General features: G+C 41.1%; 2 long non-coding RNA genes across 2 annotated transcripts; both read right to left on the bottom strand.

The window, feature by feature from the left end:
- Positions 1–395: 395 nt before the first annotated feature.
- On the bottom strand, positions 396–4093 carry LOC140706666 (uncharacterized). Its single transcript, XR_013544075.1, has 5 exons — positions 3968–4093; positions 3834–3868; positions 3043–3087; positions 2818–2955; positions 396–2576 (listed from the first exon to the last, which is right to left on the bottom strand). It is a non-coding gene; the product is annotated as an uncharacterized LOC140706666 (long non-coding RNA).
- Positions 4094–6605: 2512 nt separating this feature from the next.
- On the bottom strand, positions 6606–7781 carry LOC140707579 (uncharacterized). Its single transcript, XR_013544076.1, has 2 exons — positions 7331–7781; positions 6606–7173 (listed from the first exon to the last, which is right to left on the bottom strand). It is a non-coding gene; the product is annotated as an uncharacterized LOC140707579 (long non-coding RNA).
- Between the last annotated feature and the right edge of the window lie 3064 nt (positions 7782–10845).

Raw genomic sequence — 10845 nt, 5'->3', positions numbered from 1 at the left:
TTCTACCTCCAGTTTTTCTTTGACTAGCTGGTTGAGAATGAAATAACCGTCATAACCTTTTGAATTATGGGCTATGAACGTTGTTCCCCCGAAAACACTCCCTTCTGTGAAAGTCCGAATGAATTCCTCAATGCAAGCCTCACCCCTAAACTCCCAGGATTTCCCATAAGGCCATGTCTTTTTCTCCTCAGCTTTTTTCTTAGTTTTCCCAGAGCCAGTCTCGCTACATGAACCGTCGTCCTCATCATATTGTTCACTATCCTCCACCCCCTCTTCCTCAGCATCCTGTTCAAGGATCTCCTTTATCCAATCGGGCATACTGCTTTTCACAGCAGCATCTTTTTTAAAATGCCGCACAGTCTCACCCCAAAAGGCTCGGGCATAACAGTAATTGGGGATGTGTAACCCCGTGTCTTGTCTTGATTCTATATCATAAAATATATAATGGGTTGAGATCTTTGGCTCTTTAAGTGGGCGCATGAAACAGAAGTGGTTTACCTCTTCTCCCCTAGGAGCCCAGCAGATATTACATACCCTGCCTATACAGTCCTTTGTGAAATGCTCTGCATTTTGAAAACGACCGCAGTCCTCACAAAACTTTCTATAAGTACAGGGTACCTTGTTCTCTGCCGCCAGCTTGGTGTGTAATTCTAAGCATTCTCTCGACCTGCATTTCATTTTGCAACACTTACACTTCTTCATGATGTTCACATTAGAAGCGCAATCTTTTCTTAGACAGAGTCTACAGAAAAATATACAGTCATGAATATGAGAGTACAATTTGTGGCAATATTGACAGTAATTACGAGCCCCAAAGAGTCCCTTTATATTAAGAACTCCATAAAAGTGATTATCATGGAGAAGCAACGTATACGTTTGTGTATACTTGTGTCCTTGTGGTTTAAACAAGCCCCAGCCTTTGTCGCCATAGTGTGCAATCTGGATATTGACCTGTAAGTGGTCCTCAAAAAGAGGGATGTCAGACAAAGAAACCTCTTTGTCTACAGGCCAGTGGACTGCCTGATACAATTGCAGAGCTCCATGTGCCAACTCTGCATCTGTTGGGACCTTTTTAGACATTACACGAACTAAGCTTGCTCCAAAGCATAGTTTACTGTTTACATCAGTGAAATCGATTAGATGTTTCCTTTTCTTATTTATAATTGCACTATAGGGGATAGAGCGTAAGGCTCTTGGGCGGCTGCCCCCCCTAGGAGGTCTCACAATGGTTACAACTAATCGTAAAACACCGTCTAAACAAAGTTCCATATTACTCTGCAAAAGATTTGCTAAGTTGGAGAGAAACTCGTCAGCGTCTAGAGCACCCTTGACCTTTTTCACTGAAAAGAGAGGCTTATGCATGTTCCCACCCTCAAATCTCAGCTGCACACAATCCCCCGTCTCCAAGCTTTCATTAACATGATCCAGTACCTCTTGAACAGCTAAATGTAATGCTGAAACGGCTTGTGCATAGCTGGTCACATGTTCTAGATTTACGAACCGGAATTCTTGCGCTATGTGTAGGGTGCTATATCTTTCATTTTCCCACTCCCACCTATTTGTGACTTCGGCATACACCGGAGGGTTCTCTGCCTCATGTTCAGGTGTCTGCAGGGCAGCGTCTGGAGATTGCTCCTGAGACAGGGCCCAGCTAGAAGGTAAAGAGCACCCTGGTGGGTATTCCTGCGACTCTCGGCTGTTAACCCCAATCGCCCCAGAGTTCTCTGGTGTCTGCAGGGTAGCGTTTGGAGATTGTTCTTGAGACTGTGTGCAGCTAGAAGGCAAAGATAACCTTTTCCTACGTGCAAGCAGTTTCTTGGCCCCTTGTAACAATTTAACAACTCTATTGTGCCAGTACAGTTTAGCTGTGCTTGGTTTCCTTCTTTTTCTCCCCATAGACTGACGGCCAGGGTGAGCCCTTCTCATTGTATACTTCCTGTTTGTCTGTTTAACATCAGGATAGCCTAGGCCTGTTTGAATTTTAAAGGACATTGCACAAGAAAAATGATCCATTTTTTTAATAGCATCACAAATGGCATTTATATCAGGGACCTCGTCCATAATTTGGTTTAGACTTGCTCTGGCCGCATTAACCACATTGAAAATCATCATAAAATTTTTAAACCAACATTCAACTTTAGAGGTGTATACAGCTAAAGGCTTTCCATCAATTTCAACCAAGCCCTCTTTTTTCCTACCCTCCACAGCTTGAGGATTTGCAAGCTTTTTGCTACCATCTCCATTAGTTGACTTGGCCTGGGGACTCCACAGTTTGCTGCCGTCTGATCTTTCGCCATACTTTGGATCCATTGCCATCTGAGGGGCCGCTGGATTTTGGCCACCATTCCCGTCAGCAACCGGCTTGGGTCCCTTCAAGACCTGTGGGTTTGCGGATTTGATACCGGCCGGTCTTTCATGTATCTTGGGATCTGTCGTCATCTGAGGGATCGTTGGGGTTTTGCCCCTACCCCCGCTGGCAGCTTTGCCCCCCTTCAAGGCTGGGATGTTGGCTGATTTTCCAGGAACCGGTCTTTCAGCTTCCTTGTATCTTTTGGGGGGGATCGTCATATTGAGGCCTAGAAAAGAAATAATGGGTCTTGTAAAGGCTGCATTTCAGCGCTCTCTCTCTCTCTCTGTATCTCTCTCTCTCTCTCTCTCTCTAACAAACCAACCCACCTCCCCCCCCCCCACACACACACACACACACACGCACAAACTTGTTTTAAAGGGGAATGACCCCCATGCTGCCTCCCCTTCCCTCCCCTGTTAAAATCGCTGCTGTGTAAAAAAAGGGTCTGCCATGAAAAGTACACTTACTCTGATTAGCACTTCTCTTAAAGGTATATCTATGAAACTGGGCCCTGTCTGTCCTTGGTATATTGTAGCTAGTCGATGGCACCACAGCTTGATTTTGTGTAAAAAATTCATTATCATCAGAGTCGCGAAAATATTTCTCTGAAAAAGAAACAGTATTTCTAAATCATTAGGGATTTTAAAAGTAAAAAAGTCCTCCTTAAACCCCCAATATGTTAATGAGCTTACCCAGGGAGGCATCGGATGCTGGGCTATTTTCCTTGGAATTCCCGGCTGTAGAGAACAGAAACATGTTAGGGCATGCCTGATGAACATTTGACATCCCTGTTTTTAAAAACTGCAAGATGGATGCTATTGAATCACAGCTGTATTGTCTGGTTCTAAATTATCTCAAAATTAATTGCAGAGAATCTGAAAATACAGAGGCTGAATCAGAAATGAGCCTTCAATTAAAAAATCTAGACTCTTTGATTCAAATACAATTGGAAGGAGACATAAAAGAATTTTTGGCGAAAATACAGATAAGCAGTCTGCCAGATGTTAATTCTGCAATTTTTTTAACTGGACAATACGTTTTTCAGGATAAAATTAATTATGGAAGAATTTTTACATTTTTATCTTTTGCATCATACATAATCAGATTTTTTCAGAAGAAGATACGGCTTTTGGCAGAGAATGAAATGGATTTTCTATCACGGCATATCATGACATGTGTAACTCAGCGACAAGGGAATTTGAATTTCATAACCGTAAGTATTGTTCCTAAATTCAAATTTAATAACAGCTTATAAATATCTATTCTATAAAATCATAAAATGCTTCATATTTCTGTCTCCTGCAGGAAAGAAGTTTAAATACCTTTCTAAGACAAGCTATGACCACGCCATCAAGATGGTATTATTTATTCAGCTGGCTGCTTGCAATACAAAAAAAAATATTCTCTGCCATGCAGTAAATAAAATATATATTTAAAACTCTACGCAATGTCTATAAGTTTTTTTAAAAGAACAATCTCTTACCCATCTCGGCGTGTTGAGTTATTAATGCTGAAAGCCTAGGGAAAAAAAAAAGTCACATAATGAATACATATTTTAAAAAGGACAGGTCTATTTTTAAAAAGAATTAAATCTCATAGATGTATAAAGTTACTCACCTATTAGCTTGTCTTGGCAAGGGACAGAGAAGATCGGATAAAAGACAGCTCAAAACTCTAGTTTATATACCGTTTGAAAGGGAAGCAAAAGTTTTTCTGATCACGACTCATGCTGCTTCAGGAAACAACAGCCGATCATGATGTGGATTGAAAGATACACAATGGCACCTCATTAACAACCCATTTGAAAGGAAAGGAAGAGAATACACATGCTGTCTTATCTATTCAGCTACCTGCTGAAGGATGTGACTATGTTAATCTACTCAAACAGATGCCTCCAGGCCTTTGCTTATCTAAGCCACAGATGTCCTGTATTTTTTACAGATCAGCAGGATGACCCCTATTCTTTCAGAGTTCAGTTTAGGAGTGGCATTTAGATCCAAAAAAAAAAAAATGTGATATTTTTGATATTAGAACGCTAATCAGAAAGGTTAAATTAATAAAAGAACAGTGTATGGCGGATTTATGCTCTTTATTAAAAGGATGCTGTAACGCATACATTCTTAAATCACAGGGCTTTTAGAAATAATAATCTCAAAGAATTTTGAAAACCCCAAACACACACACACACACACTCAGAGAGGTTCTAGGAATCTTCCTTGGGTATAAACACGTGGAAAACTTTTTTACTTTGAATGGTATTAAAGACATTTACTAAAACATGGGTTTTTTATACTGCTCAACTTATTGCTCTTCACTATTTCTAGCTTACTTACTAAATCTGCCTTCAAGCGTCTGAAATTTTCATTTGGGAAACAGAAAGGACTTATTTTTTCACCTTACAGCCAAACTGAGTTGCTTCCTTGTGATAAATAAAATGTTTTATACTATTCTAAATGTATACAAATACATAAACTGTTGCTGCTGTGACTTTGAGGTTCTATAACGTCTGTTTGCCGATCCAACCGCCTAATATGGCGGGGAGTTCGTTTGGAGTCAAATGCTGTATTTTGAAATTTAGTTTCACATGTATTTTTAAAAAGGGGCAACTTGTTTATCATTTATCATAACTTTTTCTTTTTTCTTTTCTTTTAATTATTGGTTATAAGATTTTGCGAAAATCCATGATCTTTACAGTCCATTTAAGGGTGATTTTCTGTATACTTCTAATGAAATCATCTGCTTTTTAATTCAAGCATTTTTACATTTGTGGCATAAATTTATTCTGTGACCCCTGCCTGTAAATAGCTGACCTGTGTTTCTGTGTGGTTAGCTGAGGGAAACAGCAGTCTACCCCTGCTGTTTTTCATGATTTACAGTGATTACCCATTATCTCATTGGCACCTAATTTGAAAGGGAACACGACAAAGGGAAGTGTCTACACATCCTAAGATTGTTACTATTTTTATCTACTCAAGCAGATGGGTCTGTATTTTGCAGGCCGTCAGGACTATGTTTTATCTAAGACACAGAGGTCCTGTATTTTTTACAGATCAGCAGGATGACCCCTATTCTTTCAGAGTTCAGTTTAGGAGTGGCATTTAGATCCAAAAAAAAAAAATGTGATATTTTTGATATTAGAACGCTAATCAGAAAGGTTAAATTAATAAAAGAACAGTGTATGGCGGATTTATGCTCTTTATTAAAAGGATGCTGTAACGCATACATTCTTAAATCACAGGGCTTTTAGAAATAATAATCTCAAAGAATTTTGAAAACCCCAAACACACACTCAGAGAGGTTCTAGGAATCTTCCTTGGGTATAAACACGTGGAAAACTTTTTTACTTTGAATGGTATTAAAGACATTTACTAAAACATGGGTTTTTTATACTGCTCAACTTATTGCTCTTCACTATTTCTAGCTTACTTACTAAATCTGCCTTCAAGCGTCTGAAATTTTCATTTGGGAAACAGAAAGGACTTATTTTTTCACCTTACAGCCAAACTGAGTTGCTTCCTTGTGATAAATAAAATGTTTTATACTATTCTAAATGTATACAAATACATAAACTGTTGCTGCTGTGACTTTGAGGTTCTATAACGTCTGTTTGCCAATCCAACCGCCTAATATGGCGGGGAGTTCGTTTGGAGTCATATGCTGTATTTTGAAATTTAGTTTCACATGTATTTTTAAAAAGGGACAACTTGTTTATCATTTATCATAACTTTTTTTTTTTCTTTTCTTTTCTTTTAATTCTTGGTTATAAGATTTTGCGAAAAGACATGATCTTTACAGTCCATTTAAGGGTGAAATTCTGTATACTTCTAATGAAATCATCTGCTTTTTAATTCAAGCATTTTTACATTTGTGAACCCCTGCCTGTAAATAGCTGACCTGTGTTTCTGTGTGGTTAGCTGAGGGAAACAGCAGTCTACCCCTGCTGTTTTTCATGATTTACAGTGATTACCCATTATCTCATTGGCACCTAATTTGAAAGGGAACACGACAAAGGGAAGTGTCTACACATCCTAAGATTGTTACTATTTTTATCTACTCAAACAGATGTGTCTGTATTTTGCAGGCCGTCAGAACTATGCTTATCTAAGCCACAGAGGTCCTGTTATTTTACAGATCAGCAGGATGACCCCTGTTTTTAAAGATTTCAGTTTTTAGGAGGGTATTTAGATCCAAAAAATGTGATATTTTGATATTAGAAAGCTAATCAGAAAGGGAAAATTAATAAATGAACAGTGTATGCCGGATAAAAATCTTTATTAAAAGGAGGCTGTAACGCATAATTTTTTTTTTTTTTTAAAAATCACAGTGCTTGTATAAATACACAATACATGTTATGAACACAATAAAGTGAGTATTATGATATACAGTAAAGTCCATATTGTAACGCATACATCTAAATCTCAATGTTTGCAGAAAAGCACAATACATTATATATCTTATTGGTTATTATGTTGTGAGAAATAATAATTTCCCTCCTGAAGCAGAGAAGGACATGACAGTGCATTAGATCTGCATTCTCTGATACCTGAAATCCTAAGAATGCAATAGTTACATCATTTGACTACCCCCGATGAGGGTTTACAATGCATATTTATTAAAAGCATACATCTAAATAACAGAAAATATAGGACAGGCATTTTAGTTTTTACAGAAGGTAGAAACACACAATACAGGCTTTTTAAAGGTTATATATTCATTTAGGATGGTTTCTCTCTTGAAACAATGAACCCTGATGATTCCAGATGAGCCGTGGGACCATAAAAGCAATCACACTCAAGGCCATCTTCCAAGATAAATGTCTTATCCTGTGTTTGGGAATGAAACATAATTTCAGTAAGTTTTAAAATAACTTAAAGCCACATCACTAACATAGCCATAACTACCGGTTTTAAAACACCCCCCCCCACCCCCCTTATAACAGAGGTTTAAATGTCCATCTTTTAAAAAGAGAATTGTTCTTACCAGAAAGCTTGGATTTTCTTCAGCACTCTCAAAACCTTCATCAGGAGGCTGTGCCAACACTTGCTGCTCAGGACCATTGCCATGGACCGGTAAATCTCTTTTTATACCTTGTTCATCATCTTCCTCATCGCCCCACAACATGGTACAGGCCAGTTTTCTTGTGTTTTTCTGCTTCGGGTTCGCCTTTGCAGAAAAAACAAAAACGTCTTCTGCAGGCTTGACTTCTCTTGTTAACTTTTCTGGGTCTTTGGGTAGGCTATTCTTTAGGCTTGCCGGATTTCCTAATGGACACAAGGGGCTAGAGAACCCCACCAGTCCGTTGTAATAAGCTTTGGGCTGCAGGCGTCTCCTGGTTTTTCCCGCAGGCTTATGGACGGGCTCCGGAGCTTTGTTCTCCTTCTCCGCCATGTCTACAAAACCGCAGGACCTTTGCAAAGAGCTGACAGAGCGCGCAGAAGTGTCCCCGAACCACGTTTTTATAGCCTCTCAGCAAACTCCCCGGGGCTTTCCCACCCTTGCAGGGCCTAGGGACAAGCCGGGGCATGTCCTACGACCACCCCTTTTCCAGCCAAGGCCCTCCAACCGCTCCCCATTGGTCTACGGGGTCGTGGGGTGGCACGCAACCTCGGGGACCAATCCTCAGGCCACCCCAGGGTCACGGGGGACCCCTGCCTCTAGGAAAAGGCTCCTATAGGCTCACGGGCCCACCCGAAATCCCTGACGTCACGCAGGGGGCTGGGGCAAGCCGAGACATGGTCTACGACCACCCCTTTTCTAGCCAAGGACCTCCAACCGCTCCCCATTGGCCTACGGGGTCGTGGGGTGGCACAACCCCTCGGGGTCCAATCCTCAGGCACCCCTAGGGTCACGGGGGACCCCGGCCTCTAGGGAAAGACCCCTATAGGCCCACGGGGACCCCCACAACCCCTGACGTCACCGTTCGGACCACCCCTTCCGCCGGAAGGGGCCTGGGTCCAGCCTAGGCGCCGGAAGTCCCTCCCCTTCCGGTCCAGGGTCCCAAAAGGGGGCGTGGCACCTGTCAAAATTGAGATTGAATAAAGCTACCACTATCCTACTACTCACATCTCCCCCGGAGCTGCTCCCCTCCCTCCCCAAGACAGCGGTGACGAAGTGCCTTCCCCAGACAGGAGCCTTGGGTGGTACCTCTCCAGATCTTGGTGAAGTGCAATGGAAGACAGATGCCCTAACACTCTCACCCCAAAGATCACCCACCCTGCCTGAATGCAACCCTCCAAAAATAACATTGTTTAACTAAAATATAACCTGCCTAAACAAAGCCCTCCTCAGTCTTCCACTAATGAAAATGATATAATTTCTAAAGAATAATTTTATTTTAAATTGAATGTGCTTTGGCTGGAAAAGCACTCAGAAGACATTCAAGCACTCAGGAAATAAATTTTGGGGAAACAGTATCCACACTCACACACAAAAACCACCACCACCACCCCGAGATCACCTGCCCTGCCTTAATACAAGTCTCAAAAAATAACTAATTTTTAAACTAAACACCAGCTTAAACAAAGCCCTGCCAACTAAGTGAAATTAAAATAAATTTTTTTAAAATTGAATGTGCTTTCTCAGCACATGGGCTAGAGAAGCACACACACACACTCAGAAGAACCACCAGACACAACCACTCAGGAAATAAATGTTGGGCAAAGGGATTCCACAGTCACACACAAAATCCCCCCCAACTCAGAGATCGCCCACCCTGCCTGAACACAAGCCTCCAAAAAGAAGTTGCCTAACTGAAATATGCCAAAGAAACCCCTCCACAAATTCACAGTAAAGTTCAAATAATAATAATGACATGAATGAAATAAGAAATGACTTAAATAAGAAAAAGAAGTGTTTGCTTTGCTGCCACAAAAGTGAAAGCACAGCCACAACTAGCAGGTAGCAATAAACAACTGTGCTCACTCTCAAAAGAAGCAGAACAGAAGTGGGAAATGGCTGCAGGGAAAAGGCTTTAAAAGCCTCTGAAAAAGGTACACCTCACAGCCATTTCAGCAGCACTATTGGCTGCCTGACATGCCAATCCAGGATCTCCTGATTGGCCAAAGCTTCTGACTGGCACCAGCAAGCTCAGAGATGGCACAGAGATGCCCAAAAAAAGGGTAACGAATATCAATGAATATTGATGAATCGACAAATTGACAAAACTGAGAAACTATTTGTCACATCACTGGGTCTTCAAAACTGCTGAATATGAATCAAAGAATATATGCTGAATCAGCGATATTTGTAGAAAACCACAATTTGTTTTTATATTCGTCCCCATCTCTAGGTATGATGTAACCGCTCAGGCAGGAACTACATGTTTCAGATAATCCACAGTGAATTCTTCGCAGTGGGTTATCTGAAAACAGGTCTGAAATTGACTGCTTCACAGGTCCTGGTTTAACGTGCAGCTTCACATTAAATGTGGAATAGTCCTCAGCCCACATTCTGGTCAACAATGAGAGTCTTCCCACTACTACTGAAAGTGCTGGGGTTGAAGTAACTTTGCCTGCTTGCCATACAAGGAAAAAAGAGCCACTTGGAGCCACCCTGGCAAAAACTCACATCCAGCACTGAGGTGGCCAGGACATCACCTTAGCAGTAGTCAGGCAACAACACTATTTTTGCCTGAGGGGCAGCTCCGGTGGCCCCATTTTTGTTGCATGGTAAGGCCTGACCTGGTCAGTATGATAGAAGCCTTGCAGCACTGGCTGGTCAAGATGGAAATCCTGATGTGGTTTTAAAATGGCAGCGATGTGCACTTTTTAAAAGCACATCATGGCTTGTGTCATGTGAAATGTCCATAGTCACGGTGATGCAGCTTCTGTCATTCCTGAAAGTGTAGCTGCAGCCTCTGTCTTCTGTGGCTAAATCTGCCCAACTCAATTGTTCCGCAGTGGTTTGTTTTGCTCCTTAGACATGCTGCAGCTGGTCAAAATCCTTCTTAAAGTGTGATGGTCAAAACTGGGCAGGGTGTTCCATAAATGCTGACAAATGCAGGGTGATTCTTTGATCTGGACATTGTACTTCTATACTCTCAAGATGTGCACTACTACTCTTTGGGTCATACATGGGTATCTACATGTCTCTAGGTATCATCCTGCATTTCTGAACTCTGCTGAAGGTTGTAATGGCAAGTGTCTGCCCCTCCATATCTACCACTACACCACTGCCCGCATGTTTCATTAAATATTCTCTTACAAGTTAAAATAATAGACCTGAAGTAAAAATATGGAGACAGAATTTGCATGTTTACTAAGAGGGGGGAAATCCAGCATTCATATCCAGGATTGAATGTTTCTCTGAGCAAATGCTAGACACTTAAAACAAGGCAAATTACTTGAGAGTGAGGTTTAATTAGAAAGCAACCACAACCAAGTATGTATGTTGTTAAAATTAATTTATTTGCTGCCTTCTCAAAGGCAGCCACTTGGAGCCACTGTAAAAGAGGGACTTGTTTTATGTTGTACAATACGATAATGTAACTGTGTGAA

Source organism: Pogona vitticeps, chromosome 3 (assembly GCF_051106095.1).
Source record: "Pogona vitticeps strain Pit_001003342236 chromosome 3, PviZW2.1, whole genome shotgun sequence".
In the NCBI taxonomy this organism is placed as follows: domain Eukaryota; kingdom Metazoa; phylum Chordata; class Lepidosauria; order Squamata; family Agamidae; genus Pogona; species Pogona vitticeps.
This window is presented reverse-complemented; position numbering and strand designations above follow the sequence as displayed.